Below are 17,851 nucleotides of genomic sequence, written 5' to 3' on the forward strand. Positions count from 1 at the left end.
CTTGAGTTCTCCTCTGAAACTTACCACAAATTGAATATCTGTAACCCATCAAAGGACTCTATGCTCATCACACAGAACAGCTAAGAGACTGGTATGTAGGGCGATCACTTGAAGGTGGGCAACCCGGATGAGCAGGGGAAGAGGAAAAGGAGCGATGTGGGGAGACAGCCCACGGCCGAGGCTGCAGAGACGCAGGGGGTCCCAGGACAGAACAGACATCACAAGAGCCAAGAGGTGGGCTCTTCCCTGCATCCCACAGCTGATCTCTCCTGCCAGAGAGCAGCTTATCTAGTGTTTGAGGCAGTAACCTCAGCTGATACCTCCAGCTGGGCTCTAGGTTAGACAAAGTAAGTAAACACCATACCTGGGCCCCTCTCCCCACTCTCCCACAGCAATCCTACCCCTGCCCTTCCAGAGTCTCAAGCTGGCCCCTGAACTGAGGAGGGATGTCAGATTATAGAGGAGCCAGAGAGCTCAGGATCTGGGAATCCCGGGTTTGCAGCTGTGACCTAGGGAAGAGTCTGGGAAGAATGTGACACTGCTGGGCTGGGAGACAGAAGACTCCTGTATTCCCAGCCCCCACCTTTTCTGGCCTGCCTAGGGCAGGGCAATTACAACTGAGGAGACACATCCAGGGGTCAGCAGCAGGTGGCAGAGGCAGCTCTGGGCTTTCAGCAGCTCAGAAATCTCCCGCCCTCCACACCCACCCCATCCACTCTCCCCCCCGATGGAAGAAGTGTCCTAAGACTCAGGAGTCCTGGCCACAGGGCTGGCTGTGTTACTCTCAGTGCACATATGTGCAGGCAAGAGCAGAAACTGCCTCATTTGAGCGGTCAACCCTCACGCAGCAGATCATCCACTGTGGGCATAACCAAGTCTCACAACTAGTCAGCCTAGGAGTCAATCCCACCTGTTGACAAGCCAAAAGTAATTAAAGCTCAACTTTAACAGGAGAATACGCACAACACAAAGGTCACCTTTGGAGCACAAGCACAGGAGAATAGGGAAGTGGTGCAAGTCAAATATAAAGGACACATACTACATAAGATCACCCATCAAAAACCAAGAACCCTAGGGGATCTGCCTAATACATCGAAGCAAACACAGAGAGTCAGCCAGATTGGGGAAACAAAGAAACATGTCCCAAATGAACAAAAGAAACCTCCAGAATTGGAACCAAATGAAATAGAGGTAACCAACCTATCAGAGACAGAGTTCAGAACACTGATGATAAGAATGTTTAAGGAGCTTAGGGACGACATAAAAAAGGATAGAGAAATCAAAACAACCAGTTAGAACTAAAGAATACAATAACTGAAATAACACACTTGAAGGAATTACCAGTAGGTTAAATGTGGCAGAGGATCGAATCAGCGACTTAGAAGACAAGTTAGCAGAGATCACCCAAGCAGAACAATAAAAAGAAAAAAGAATAAAAAACAATGAAAATGGTTTAAGAGACCTCTGGGATAACATCAAGCCCAACAACATGTGCATCATAGGAATACTAGAAGGTGACGAGAGGGAGAAAGGGATCGAGAACATATTTGAAGTAATAATGACTGAAAACTTCCCTAACCTGGTGAAGGAAGCCAACCTACAAGCCCACGAAGTGCAGAGAGTTCCAACCAGGATGAACCCAACCAGGTCCACACCAAGACACATTATAGTTAAAATGGCAAAGGTTAAAGACAAAGAGAGAATCCTAAAAGCAGCAAAAGACAGCAGGTTACATACAAGGAAACTCCTATAAGACTATCAAATGACTTTTCTACAGAAACTTTGCAGGCCAGAAGGGAGTGGGAGGAGGTATACAAAGTGATGAAAAACAAAGGCCTACAATCTAAACTGCTTTATCCAGCAAGGCTATCATTTAAAATTGAAAGAGAGATAAAGAGCTTCCCAGAAAAGAGTAAGATGAAGGAATTCATTATCACCAAGACAGCATTGCAGGAAATATTAAAAGGTCTTTGTAAGCAGAAGAAAGATGAAAACAATCTAACTACAAATAAAAAAATGGCAATAACTATGTACCTATCAGGAATCACTTTAAATGTAAATGGATTAAACGCTCCAGTCAAATGACATTGGATGGCTGAGTGGATAAGAAAACAAGACCCTTGCATATGCTGTATACAAAACACTTACCTCAGATCAAAAGACACACACAGGCTGAAAGTGAAGGGTCGGAGTAAGATATTTCATGCAAATGGAAATGAGAAAACAAGCTGAAGTAGCAATACTTATATCTGACAAAACAGACTTTAAAATGAAGAACATATTAAAATACAAAGATGGGCACTACATAATAATAAAGGGATCAATCCAAGAGGACATACCCCTAGTAAACATCTATGCACCCAACATAGGAGCACCTAAATATATAAAACAGGTACTGACTGACATAAAGACAGAGATCAACAGTACCACTATCATAGTAGGGGACTTCAACACACCTCTGAAACAAGGGACAGGTCTTCCAGACAGAAAATATGGAAGCAACAGCCTTAAATGACACATTGGACCAGTTGGATTTAATCGATATTGTCAAAGCATTTCATTCCAAAGCTGCAGAATAGACATTCTTCTCAAGCGCACATGGAACATTTTCCAAGATAGACCTCATGGTAGGACACAAAACAAGTCTCAGTAAATTTAAGAAAATTGAAATCACATACCAATCAATGTGATTGACCAATGTGTCTTCTCTGACCACAGTGCTATGAAATTGGATATCAACCACAGGAAAAAAACTGGAAGACACACAAATACATGTTACTAAATAATGAATGGATCAACAATGAGATCAAGGAAAAAACCAAAAGATATCTCGAGACAAACGAAAATGAAAACGCAACAACCCAAAATCTATGGGCTGCAGCAAAAGGGAAATGCATAGCAATGCAGGCCTACCTAAAGAAACAAGATAAATCACAAATCAGTTTATCCCTACACTTAAGGGATCTGGAAAGAGAACAGCAAAATAAGCCCAAAGGGAGTACAAGAAAGGAAATATTAAAGATCAGAGCAGTAATAAATGAAATAGAGACCAAAAAAACCAACACAAAAGATCAATGAATCCAAGAGCTGGTTTTTCAAGGAGATAAAGAAAATCGACAAACCTTTAGCCAGACTCATCAAAAAAAGGGGGGGAGAGGAGACCCAAATTAGTAAAATCAGAAATGAAAGAGGAGAAGTGACAACAGACACCAAAGACATACAAAAAGTTTTAAGAAATTACTATAAGCAACTATATGCCAACAAATTAAACAATCTGGAAGAAATGGACATTTTTCTAGAAGCATACACTTCCCAAGTCTAACTCAAGAAGAAATGGAAAACCTGAATAGACTGATTACTACCAGGGAAATTGAATCAGTAATCAACAAGCTCCCAACTAACAAAAGCCCTGGACCAGATGACTTTATGGGTGAATTTTACAAAACATTCAAAAAAGAATTATCACCTATTCTCCTCAAATTATTCCAAAAAATCCAGAAGGAGGAAGGCTCCCAAACAATTTTTACGAGGCCACTATCACCCTGATCCCAAAATCAGACAAAGACATTACCAAAAAAGAAAACTAAAGGCTGATGTCCCTAATGAACATAGATGCAAAAATCCTCAACAAAATATTAGCAAACAGAATTCAGCAATACATTAAAAAGATCATACACCATGATCAAGTGGGACTCATTCCTGGTATGCAGGGGTGGTTCAACATCCGCAAATCAATTAATGTGATACACCACATTAACAAAATGAAAAATAAAAATCATATGATCATATCAATAGATGCAGAAAAAGCATTTGACAAAATCCAGCAGCATTTATGATTTAAAAAAACCTTAAGAAAGTGGGAATAGAGGGACCATATCTCAACATAATAAAGGCCATACATGATAAACCCACAGCTAACATCATACTCAGTGGGGAAAAGCTGAAACCACTCCCCTTAAGATCAGGAACAAGGCAAATTGCCCACTTTCTCCACTTCTATTCAACATAGTACTGGAAGTTCTAGCCACCACAATCAGCCAAAAGAAAAAAAGAAAGAAAGAAAGAAAAGGATCCAAATTGGTAAGAAGGAAGTAAAATTGCCATTATATGCAGATAACATGATACTATATATATAGAACCCTAAAGACTCCACCAAAAAACTATTAGAACTGATAGATGGATTTAGTAAAGTCGCAGGATACAACATTAATATTCAGAAATCAGTTGCATTTGTATATACCAATAGTAAAATATCAGAAGGAGAAATAAAGAAAAGTCTCATTTACAATTGCTTCAAAGACTATAAAATACCTAGAAATAAATTTAACCAAAAAACTAAAAGACCTGTACTCAGAAAATTATATGACACTGAAGAGAGAAATTAAAGAGGATACAAATAGATGGAAAAACATACCATGCTCATGGATAGGAAGAATTAATATTGTTAAGCTGTCCATACTGCCTAAGGCAATATACAGATTCAACGCAATTCCTATCAAACTACCAAGGAATTTTTCACAGAAATAGAACATATAATCCTAAAATTTATATGGAACATAAAAGACCCCAGCTAGCCTTGGCAATCTTGAGAAATAAGAACAAAGTGGGAGGTATCATGATACCTGACATCAAATTATACTACAAGGCTACAGTAATCAAAACAGCATGGTACTGGCATAAAAACAGACACATAGATCAATGGAACAGAATAGAGAGCCCAGAAATAAATCCATGCCTATATGGTCATTTAATCTACGACAATGGAAGCAAGAATTTATGGTGGGGTAAAGACAGTCTATTCAATAAATGGTGCTGGGAAACCTCGAAAGACACATGCAAAAAAATAAAGCTGGACCACCTCCTTACACCATATACAAGAAAAAATTCAAAATGGATTAAAGACTTAAATGTAAGATCTGAAACTATAAAACTCCTAGTAGAAAATATAGAAAGAAAGTTTACAGACATTATCTGGAGTAAGATTTTTACTGATATATTCCCTTGGGCAAGGGAAGTAAGAGAAAAAAATAAATATATGAGATTACGTCAAACTAAAAAGTTTTTTCACAGCAAAGGAAACCATCAATAAAACAAAAAGCAATCCTACTGAATGGGAGAAGATATTTGTCAATGATATATCTGATAAGGGGTTAGTATCCAAAATTTATAAAATACTCATTGAACTCTAAATAAAACAACCCAATTAAAAAATGGACAGAAGACATGGAGAGACATTTTTCTGAAGAGGACATACAGATGGCAAACAGATATATGAAAAAATGCTCAGCCTCACTAATCATTAGAGAAATACAAATAAAAACCACAATGAGATACCACCTCACCCCAGTCAAAATGGCTATCATCAATAAATAAACAACAAGTGCTGGCGAGGATGTGGAAAAAGGGAACCCTTGTGCACTATTGGTGGGATTGCAGATTGGTGCAGCCACTATGGAAATCAGTATGGAGGTATCTCAAAAAACTGAAAATGGAACTACCTTATGACCCAGCGATTCCACTCCTAGGTGTCTATCCAGAGAAATCCAAAACACTAATTCGAAAAGATTTATGCACCCCTATGTTTATTGCAGCACTATACACAATAGCCAAGACATGGAAACAACCGAAATGCCCATCGGTAGATAACTAGATTAAGAAACTGTATTACATTTATACAATGGAGTATCACGCAACCATAAAGAAAAATTAAAATCTTACCATTTGCAACAATATGGATAGACCTAGAGAACATTATACTAAGTGAAATAAGTCAGACAGAAAAAGACAAATACCATATGAGCTCACTTATATGTGGAATCTAAAGAAAAGAATAAATGAACGAACTAATCAAAAACAGCCTCAGAGATATAGAGGAAAATCTGAGGGTTGCTAGATGGGAGTGGAGGTGGGATGAAGAAGAAGGTGAGGGGATTAGAAAGCACAATCAGTAACCACAAGATTGCCACGGAGATACGAAAATCAGTTTGGGGAATATAATCAATAATGTTGTAAAGATTTTGTAGGGTATCAGGTGGACACTTGTCTTATTAGGGAGACCACTTCAGGGATGGTGTAGATGCCTGATCACTGCACTGTACACCTAAAGCTTCATTATACCAATGAAAAACTCCTTAATATCTGTGAAACACTATACTACCTTTGATAATAGCTTTCATTCTGAAGGCCAACTTTGATTGGTGGTGGCTACCTAGGGTGCTTTATTGAGAAGGATTCTGATGTTACGTTTTCGCTCTGATGGGAAAAGAGTGCTCTGATCCACCAGCAATGTCCCTCAAACATGGGGAAGGAGAGTGATGAGAAAAATCAGTCCATGTTAGGAATCTTTCATCCTTGGGCAAGGGTGCAAAAAGGCATTCATATTTCAGAAGCATGTCTTGCCATTTGTTGAGGGGAAAATGAAAAATGTAGTTCATTGACTATAATTAATAAGATTGTGACATATACTCATTTAGTTGTGAACTATAATTAAGAGTAAACTACTTTCCAGTCCTATACTTCTTATTTTACCTGAAAACAGGAGATTAATAGGAATCTAGTTGTGAATTACACACCAGATTTTTAAAATATAATGGTGTGGCTAAAACGTAATTTAATTTTCTTATTTCAGAAAAATGTAAACCCCTGTCATTAAGGGGAAAAAAAGTATATAGTCCTGATTTTCAAGTTCTACAGAACTAAATGGATGCTACTGGTAATATTTATTCTGGTCCCATTATTTGAAGGTAAACCAGTGCAGATAATATAGTATAGCAATCAACCTAGATTAAAAGTCATCCACAGCAACCTTCTGAAATTGTCATATGCCTTCATCAAATCTTATTAAAATGCTTATTTTTCAGAAAGTAGGGTTGACCTGAGCTTCTCCATTGCTAATAAACTACAAAGTGGTACTGATTTGCTGGCCCATGCGTCACACTTAGGATAACAAGGAACTGAAAGCACAAATGTAAAAAGGCAATGAATCTTGCTTTTTTGTCATTAACGTAAGAGTGCCCCAAGAGGACAAATTTCTCATTATTTTGGCATTTGAGAGTTATGCTATACTGGTTATCCAATATATAGGAATTATAATCAATTATGTTATAATTCATTTTACCGAAATCTATATAGAAAAAGCTTCTGAAATTACTTGGTGAGATTTGAGTCTAGGTAGCAATACATAAGTAGATTTTTTTAAATCCACAAATCAAACTCTTTCCTTTTTAAAAAAAAATTATTTCCCACTTTTCCCTCTTCTTCTATTACCGACATTTTGGTGTTCATATCTCTATCTAGAACCATTTAAATAGAACAAATGTGAGACTATATTTATCAGTAATAATATCACATCTGGAGATTTAAAATAAAATATACTTTGGCATTTCTGCTCACCTCTAATTCTTACTATACATTATAATTGCTAAAATCAAAAGACCTTATTATTGTCCTGGGTTATAGGACTAAAATTTCCTTAACCTATCTTTCCTCATTTTCGGCAGCTGTAAAATTAGGCATGCTGAAACAGAACTTCACAGGATTCTACGGGGATAAAATTCCGTTCACAAGAAAATTAGGGAACAGATCTAAAAGTTCGTAAAGAAAGTTTGTGCAAAGACAAAGCAATATTTACCAAGTATGTTATTTGATAATGGGCAAGTTACTTAACCTCTCTAATCTTATGTTTCTTCATTTATTAAAAGGAAAGGGAAAAAAAATAGTATTGTGGATTGAAAGAGATAATGCTAGTGAAAGCAAACACTCAATAAACGTGTTACCCTTTCCCTTACCCTTATTTAAAAACCTACTTTTTGAAAGAGCCATAGAAAAGTTCTTATTTTTTAAAAGCTAAAGCTCCCCACCACAGCTCTTTACTGCCTTGGACTGCCCCCAAAGCCCAGTATAGGAGACCCATGGTAGGCTCTGCTAGGCTGAGAAAGTACCTGGCTCAGGGGTAGGCCCAGAGTTTGCAAGGCTCCCACGTGCTCCTCAAAGAGGGTGAAAAACAAGATGACACTGAATCAACACTGCAAAGGAAGGAAAACCAGAGCCCCAAAAAATGGTCCTCAAAAGAGACAGCCTCAAAATGCTCCAGGAAGTTGGTATGGAGGTCAAGGAAAGATGTCAAGCCAGGCAATCCAGGTTGAGGTTTGGCAGGACTTCAGGCTGGCGGAGCTGGGTACAAATACATTATTATTGTTCCCTATTAGTGTACAGTCAGAATCCTTAATTACCACCAAGGAAGTCTTACATTCCCTTAAGCTGACAGCCACAGTATAGCAAAGAATTGAGTCACTTAACTGGGCCATTAGGCAAAATTGGATTATAAATCAAGTTTTCTAGTCAACAGGGTGAAGGGCTGTGATAGTCTTTCATAGGTCTCATTTTGAACCACAAATTTAGAACAATCTATTTGGCATTGTGGCACATGGTCTCTGGCATAAATTCAATTGTAATGTGGTGCCTTCATAATTTTTTACACTTGTACTGTGAAGGTGCAGCATACCGTTCTATATCAATTCAGGGCAAAAGGAGTCTCCTTTAGTTATGACTTTGACAGTCCATAACTCTCATATTATCATACCAAGTTATCTTTAAGCTCATCAAACATCTTGTACTAGATTTATTTCAAAAAAAATTTTTAACTTATAGATACATAAAACAGTAAAGTTCCCGGATTAATCAAATTTTCAACTAGAATTAACGAAAATAATTTCTTTTACATAATGATGTTAATTCTTGATGTAATGAGGGCAATTTTTTAATATTTGAAGATATGTCAGTGCTTACATTTTTCCAGCACTGAAATATTTTATAGCAAATTCTATAGTGTTTTCCTTTCCTAACAGTAACAGTTTCCAACTAAGACCAAGTTGTTTTCACAAAATCTTCCTTCTGTTTATTTTTCTTCTAAATTTGAATATATTTTCTCATAGAAAAACATTATAATATTTGGATTCTCAGATTAGTCCCCAAAATGCCATATAAAACTATATAATCCATTAGCACAGTACTAATAGAATTTCTCAACTACACCTAACCACCACCTAGAACTTGAGTTTCCCTAGGTATAGCTCTAGATACCTGGAATCCATTTGTCTCATTCAGCAGCAACACCTCCCCAGAAGGAATAAGGATAAAGAGGAAGATCGTCCTCATAGCCACCAGCATGGAAAAAGCATATCTAATATGGAGGCTTAGCTTAGCACTTCACAGAGGTGTGTAATGTGGGCCACATATCTAATTTTAAAGATTCTAATAGCCACATCTAAAGTCAAAAGAAACACAGCAATTTTAATAATGCTTTTAAACCAATACATTCAAAATGTTACCATTTTAACATAATATCAAATTATTTTTAGAATTAATAATGAGATATTTACTGTGTTTTTGGCATTAAGTCTTCAAAATCTTGTATTGATTCCACACAGCATAACTCAGTGTGGACTAGCCACATGTCAAGTGCTCAGCAGGCACACGTGGCTAACAGCTGGCCACTATATTGCACAGCACAGGGTTTTACCAGCGTAGCAATCCCAGTTCATTCAAGGAAGGAAAACCACGACGTGGACTGTCTTATGGAATAAGGAATTTACGGTAGGAATTAGGCATTACCAAATTGTGGGAAGAGCTGGGGACGTAAAGGTCTAAAAAGGAGAATCTGAGCATCAGAGACAAGTCCTCCTATATCATTAGAACAGGGAGGTCTCAGGAAATACGGAAGCTAAGCACACCCAGCTGTTAAAAGTGGACCACAAAGAGGAGCTCTGTTCTGTAAAGCTATTGGCTCCGTGCAGCTACAACTTTGGTTAATCCATAGCCAAAAGATGGGTGCTGAGCAGGCAAATGTTCATGGCCAGAGGACCAGCAGTAAAGAAGAAGAGCTGAATGCAGGTCAGAGAAGCACAAGGGCAGCCTGGAGCCTGCTGGGTCCGCTGCCTCAGCCCCTTACAGCCAGGAAGCACTAACACCTTCAGAGTGTAATGGCAGCGATTTTGCTTCTGCTTTTCAAATCTTATGCAAATTCCTCCTTAGGCCACCTCTACCTGACACCATACAGGAAGAAAAATTCTGGGAAAAGTATTTCCAACTTAGCTAAATAGGCACAGTACAAAGCCACTCTCATGCAACCATATAGGAAAAGGATTCGGAGAACAGAGTTCCAGCTTAGTCAAGCTGACACAGTGTAAAAACACTACAGTCAACTGGATCTGAGCAATAACAGGCAGCTGCAGATTGGAAATCACCTATTATCCAAACGTTTGTGTGGGTGATTCTACATAATAAAAGGGGAACTAACATCAGTGTTAAATACATGCCAGATACTAGTCAAGGTATCTCGCATACAGTAGCTTCTTTTTCACAACAATCCTAAAAGGCTCTTGTTACCCACCCATTTTATGCACAAAATTTGAGCTAACGGTGGTTAAATAACTTTCCTAAAGTTACACAGCTACCAAGTGGTACAGCCCAGAGTTAAATCCAGTTCTGGAGGCTGTATTCTTTCCACTAAACCTTCTACGGAGTTCAATGCCTAATTTAGGGACTTCTCCAACAAAGTTAAGCGAAAATTCAGACATTCTTCCTCAATGAAATGTCTAGGGGTCCTTTTATTATGTAGAATCACCCACACAAATGTATGCCTAATAGGTGATTTTCAGTCTGCAGCTGCCCCTTATTGCTCAGATCCAGTTCACTGTAGTGTTTTTACACTGTGTCAGCTTAGCTAAGCTGGAACTAGGTTCTCCGAAAAAACTTTTCCAACCCTAGATATATATCACTGGTTTTCAAATTTGGCTGCATAGTAGAATCACTTGGGGAGTTCTTAAAAATACTGAGGCCTACATCTTCTCCCAAATATTCTTATTTAATTGGTACAGGAATAGGGATTCTTAAAATTTCCCTAGGTTAAATCTATTATGTGGTAAAATTTGAGAACTAATGATCTATATACCCTCCTCTCTCTGCCCACTAGCAAATAGGGCACTGAATCATTTTTCAATATATGTGAATGACTGAATTAATATGGATCTCCCTTTTTCACTTCAACACAAAACCGACAACCTCATTAAAGAATAACAACCAAAAAATAGATGCTTTCATTAGCACATCCAATGCTCCCAACAGGAAGCTTGCCCCCGGTGGACATCTTGTCAGGAGAATAAAATGAAGTTGGATGCTGAAATGAGGGCTGATAGAAACTGGTAAGAAGGTTCCTGGGGGAAACACTGAAACACAGAAAACTTCAAGCAAGTAGAGTGGTAAATTGCACGGCTCTGAGAAGTAGATACCACCATTAACTTCTGAATGGTAATGAGGGGAGCACCTTAAGAGGCCTCAGCTAGTAGAGTTCTGCTTTAAACACTAAAGATTTATAATAAGCGTGTCAATATACAAATGACTTAAGAAATGTGCTTAAAATATTCTCTTAAGTATTTTAAACTCTGCTATTTTTATATTATATATTTGCAATATAAAGGGTTTCCTAAGAAAGTAAAATTCGTATTCAGCTCTGTCTGAATTAATATACATTTAAATGAATACTTTTTAAAGCTTCATATCTACTACCTTTCAAGGTAAATAACTTTAACTCTGAAATTCCTATTCTATTAACATAATCTGAAAAGCCATTTTATATTTGTCATCTGTCATAAGTAAATTATTTTATCACAACATATAAGGTATTCAGAAGTAATATCAATAAATTATTAAAGTAAAAAATAAGTTGTAGTGTAGCTAGGTAATATTCAATTTTCCATTACATACTGTCTTTTCCCTTTATCCTCTCTGATACTCGTGTTTCAGTTTTCTTCTGTGAATATGCTCCATTTGGTTTTAACCCCCTGGACTTCATTTCCCTCTACGCCTAAAACTTTCATATAAAACAGTAAAATCTTCACACAGTAAAATCTTCACACAGTAAAATTCACCAATAACATACTCATAAGGTCGCTTCATTCATGTATGCATTTGACAAAAAAAAAAACCCACACAATATGCTCAATAAATATTTACTGAATAAATGAATGTCCACTTACTGTATAAATGATGCTCCATTCAAGTTTTGGCAAAGACCTAACCTCCACTTAAATGCCAATCACATATACTGAAGATTTCAGAATAAAGTTCTTGTTACCTAGTCTGTATACACCTTCTAATTTAAAAATAGACTTCAGAAATCTACCTGGATCTGATTATTCAAATGAAATCTAAAACTATTGTTGCTATCAAAGTTTTCCACTCCTGTCTGCTTTCTATTATCATGGATTTGTCAGAGATAATCAGTATATGTGTGTATAAGCAATCCATTTATGCTTATGACTAATAGAAAGCTAAAAGTAGAGAGAAATTAAGTGAAAATTGTACCATCTCAGTTCTTCTTTCTTCCAGATAAACCTGCACTTTTATTAACAATGCTACTCTACATAGCTTATTGCAATGAATTACTTCTACTTCTCATCTAGACATTCCTGGGGTGTGTCTTTTTCCTCTACAAATTAGAAAGAGGTACACATAACTCCCTGGGAAAGAATGTCTTTTTGCCCTAAATATGGTATATACAGCTTATGGCTGAGAAAAGGCAGGAGGTGCATTTTACTTTCAAAAATTATAAACTTAAGACTATCAGATATGAGGTATATTTAGGAAGATGATTCTTTTATCAATTAACCAATTATAAACCAATTATACAGTTGGCCCAACCTGGTTTGAAACTATTGCAAAATGATTTTTTTGTCATAGTTTATTGATAAATTATGCAATATTCCCTCCCATTTCTTTCTGGTAAGAAGAAAAACTGTTTTAATTGAAATGATAACAGATAAGCATACTGCATAAAAAGACTACACTGTCTATTAAGGTGAAAAACTCACAACTTCTAAAACAATAATATTTAATATCTTATTGCTGTACCTTACAACTTCATAATCAAATTTTCTAGAACAGTCAACAGTAATGATCAATATTATATGCAATTATGTATTTTTCCCTATTCTGAATCAACTCAGAGTCATAATAGTGAAGATAAAGTAGTTATAAGCCAGCAACGGAAGGAAATGAATATATGTATTTCATTCAGATAGGAAAAAAAGAAGCAAAGCAAGATTAAGAGAAATAAAAGGTAATGTATAAATAAGTACTGTGAAAAGGTGAGCATGGAAATCATTGCATCTGGAAACATTATGCAACGTATGTACTTAAATCACAGACAACATGTTCACAAACGTATTATATTGTTTTCTGCATAACACACTGAAGAGTCAAAAGTTACATGACTTAATAAGAATCAAATGAAAAGAAATTTTAAACCAACATCTCCAGAACTAAAATCAATTCTAGAACAATACAAAATAATCAAAATTATATTGCAATGCTTAGCAATGCTAAAATTGTGTATTAATTTGTTAGATTCATTTTGGCACTAATAAAACACCTTACCTATACAGTATTTCAATCAAAATCAGAATTTTCACATGCACTGTCACTCACAGTGGGAAAAGTTCTTAAGCCTTGTTTTCTTGCAGTTCTAAGTTGGTTTGAATGTTTACTCATGTCCTGAGAAACACAGCGAATTTGTCCTCCTCTGCCAGGTACTGCTGATTTAGCTGATTCTTCCTCAAAGGCTAAAAGTACAGTAAACTGGTTAAAATACATGATGACTCCAAAATAAATATTCTAAAGTTAAGCCTAAACATTTATTAGAATGCATGGATTGAATTTCAGACCAATAATATAATTTAACCAGAATTTCTCTGAATATCCATTCTCCATGTCAGCTGTACAACCATGAATAAAATGTTAAGAGACAATTTAAGTTTAAATATAATTAAAAAGACATTAATTTTTCTTGATTTATTATAAAAGGTGGTACATTTCACTTTCAAAATTATAGGTTTATGACTTTTAGAAACTGGGTATATTATAGGAAGACAATTATTTTATCAAACAATTAAACAATTGTAAAACCCATTATGACTTTGATCCCATCTGCTATTGAATTATTACTAAGTTACTTATTTAAATGAGTAAAACTAAGCCAAAATAAAATAAAATGATCTCTATATGCCAAGGTACACTGCTTATTAGGCAGGAAAGGACAAAATGTTTTATAGGACATAAGCCAATTTAACTAATTAGAAAGGTTCATATACAATTGAAGTGAAAGGGGGAAGAAAAAAACCTGAAGAAAATGAGGTAAGATTGTGAAGTAGAAGAATTTGAAGAATATATACATTCTGAGAAATTACTCTGTGTATTTTATCTTTGAATTTTTGCTTATGTTTTTCTTTTAATTATTTGTATTTCCCTCAGTCCTACCCTTATGCCTTGACACATAGAGCTCAGTCTTTATTAAGCTGTTCATCTTTTATTATATTTTCCCAAACAGAAGAAATTAGAGTGCCAAATTTCATTTATCCAATGTCCAGACTTTACCAAAAAGTTGATTCAAAACCAAAACAACTCCTAAGGAAAACTGTATGATCACCTGTTCGTGGTGGTAATTTGGTTGTAGGAATTAAACTCATTCAGGGTTTAGGCACTGTTTCTTTTACTGCAAAATTTTTATGGATTCAAAGTGATTCATGACTACAGTAGAAAGTACTTTGCCATTTCTGTGTCAAACATTCGAGGACAACTTTTAAGCATAATATAACATCTCTCCCCTAAAACATCAAATCATATTTCAGTTTTCTAATACAGAAATATGTATAAATCAAAAACTACATAGTTTAAATTTATAGGAGGCACTGAAATGCAACTTCATACAAAAACACATACATTCCATATGATACACTAATACACTTCCAAGTCCTGTCCCACTTCCTGGATCTAGACATGCTGGCCTGACCCTGCTGCTCTAGGCTTGATTGCCTGGCAGCTTTAGGAAGGGGCTACCAACAATCCTTACACGCGGCTATAAAAACAAACAAACAAACAAACACAAAAAAACCCAAAAAACAAAAATGTGGCTGTAAAGTACCATTGCTCGGAGGTCTATTTAGAATGGATATTACTGAACCTCATCCGAAACCCATTAAATTGCTCTCATATTAGAACTCTGGAATATAACAACCATTATTTTGGTTGTTATTTAGCCACCTTTAGCTATGTTTGCCAATCATTCAGAAAACTGTTAATAGCATGAATTTTGGATGTTCTATATTTTTAAATCTGTTAATCGAAAAAATATTTAACAATAAACACATACCTGCTTATAATAAAATAAATCTAATTCATAAATTATAAAAATGCAATGGAAAACATTTATTGAAACCACCAAGGGTCTAAAATTATCAAAAGACAATTATACTATATGTGTGTGTAAGCATGTACAGGAGTGTATGTATTAACATAAAACAATGACTTTATTTAAAAATTTTCAAAAGAAATTAATCTCATATTTCCAATATACTCCTTTGTAGCAAGATAAACTTTTCTTCTCCATAAGTATTGTCCTTGAACTTTTACAATATCTCTAATGATTCAGTATCCTGGTCCTGCATCTTGATAAATCCAAATTCTATTCCAGCAACTTGAGGAAATCTAAAATTTAGAAATATATTCTTGTATAATTCTACAAAATATATATTAATAATACCGGTAGGTAAGATAAAAAGCATTAACATTAAATGAGCACATTTGATTATGCTAAATTGAAAAAGTAGAAATGCTTCCCTTCATCAAATCACCCCCAAATTCTGTGTGGGGAGGAAAAGGAAAACAAAAAAATGTTTTAAAACTAATTTAGGGCCTAACACTTGGCCAGCCCACGTGGCTCTGGGAAGAAGGCCTTGGCCTCAGAGCACAGAGCACCAGAGCCAGGAAAGCAGGATCTGAGGGCAGGGCTTTGGAAACCAGGGTGCCTCCCCTCCCTTCCACCCATTCCATGCTCCTGCCCTTCGACTGTACGTGTGAGGCTCACAGAATTCTTCAAAAGGTATTTATCATTACTAACCATAAACCATACATGAGGATAAAAATCTGTACTACACAAATATCTGTACACTACTTCATTTGGGGATCTATATCACTTGGCTTAACGTCCGGAAAAATACATCTAATCTAGCATACGTATTAAGTGATTATCTAGCTCTTTATGATTGACATCATTGAGATCATTCAAAATGTTTACCAAGTATGTGTATGTGTACACACACACACACACACACACACACAAATGGCATAATAAAAGGCAATGTAAATACTGTAAGAGTCCTGAAATTCTGCTATATCTCTCTGTTACATTTCTCTCTGAGGAAACCAAGGCTAACAGATATTTATGATTGCCTAAGATATTTATCATACGATTATTATCACAAGATTAAAAAATATTTTATATTGAAAAAAGGTAATGTGCAAAGCTTGGTAGATATCCAAAACAAGATATAGACAAAAATGACATAAAAATGTGGGAAAAAAGTACAAAGAAAGAGCAGAGTATCTGATCCAGGAAATATAATGGATGTTAAGCGATAAGAGTGTCAGATACGTTCAAGACTGATAACACATCCTACTGAACAACTGAACTCAGACTGATTTAATTGGCCTTCAAATATTTGTATTTCTTGTCTCAAAGCAATTTAAAGATATCTGACAATATCTATGCATCCAAATCTAATCAAATTTGTGACACCACCTCTACATAAAAGTCTAATCAAATTTCAACTGGTGCTGATTGCAGCTTTGAAATCCATCTGGCACACATCCCCTGCAGCCCCTCTACAAGTTATTCCCTACACTGTCACTACCACCTGTTATTTTTCTAAAATATAAATATGATCATGCCATTCTCCTGCTTAAAATTAAATGACAGTTCTCCTGAAGCCATAGTAGAAGGTCCCAAATACTTAGGAAACATATTCCCAAGTTGGCCCTTTTCAAACTCATACCACTTTCTTACATGCACTGTATACTCCTGCTACTCCATTTATTAAGAACCACTTCATTGTAACTTCTCACATACCAGATCTACTACACTGTAAGCTCCTCAAGGGCACAAACCAGGTCCAGTTCATTTTAAATCCCAACTATAGAGTACAGTACATGCAGTCAATAAATATTGAATAAATAAATAGAATAAGTGATAACCTAATAAGTGGTATTTTACTATTAATTTTCTTTTTTTATAATCACTAAATTATATTTTCAGAATCATGGACTTATCAAAGGATATCAAAACTATTGTTTTAACAGAATTATAGAATGTACCCCCAAAAATATTGTTAGTGATTGGAATATTTTTACCATTTTCCTGCTCCCCAGTGTTGCCACACTAATTCAATCTGTGGAAAATGGTGTTATTCAAAATATGAAGATACTTGATGAGAAGTGTTCCATCATGCAGGTAATATCCAGGACTTTCAATGTTATTATAATAGTTAGATGATGTTCTGAAATGGTGCTGACAAATGAAAAAATACAACAATAAAAAACACGGTAAATTCTGGAGGGAGAACCACTTATGAAAAGCTTCAGCCTTTTATCTTCTAATTAATTATACAAAAAGTGGCAATGCAATACTGCCTATGATGTTTTACGATTGTTTTGTGCCCTCACTCCACATTTATGAGGAAAAAAGCAACTTACAAAAAAAAAAAAAAACCCACTGAAACTTATTCACTCCCAAGAGAAATACATACCCAACACATATATAACCAAGAAAAATCAAAACATAGGGCGACACAAAACTTGTACATAAATATTTATTATACATTATTTAAAACAGACAAAAAACAGAAACAATCAAATATCCATCAACTAATGTGAAAATGATAAAATGTAATGTGTTTACAAACACACATGTGCATGTACGCAATGGACCTATATATCAATAAAAAGTAAGGAAGTACTTACT

This window comes from Rhinolophus ferrumequinum, chromosome 7 (genome assembly GCF_004115265.2).
Source record: "Rhinolophus ferrumequinum isolate MPI-CBG mRhiFer1 chromosome 7, mRhiFer1_v1.p, whole genome shotgun sequence".
Taxonomy (NCBI): domain Eukaryota; kingdom Metazoa; phylum Chordata; class Mammalia; order Chiroptera; family Rhinolophidae; genus Rhinolophus; species Rhinolophus ferrumequinum.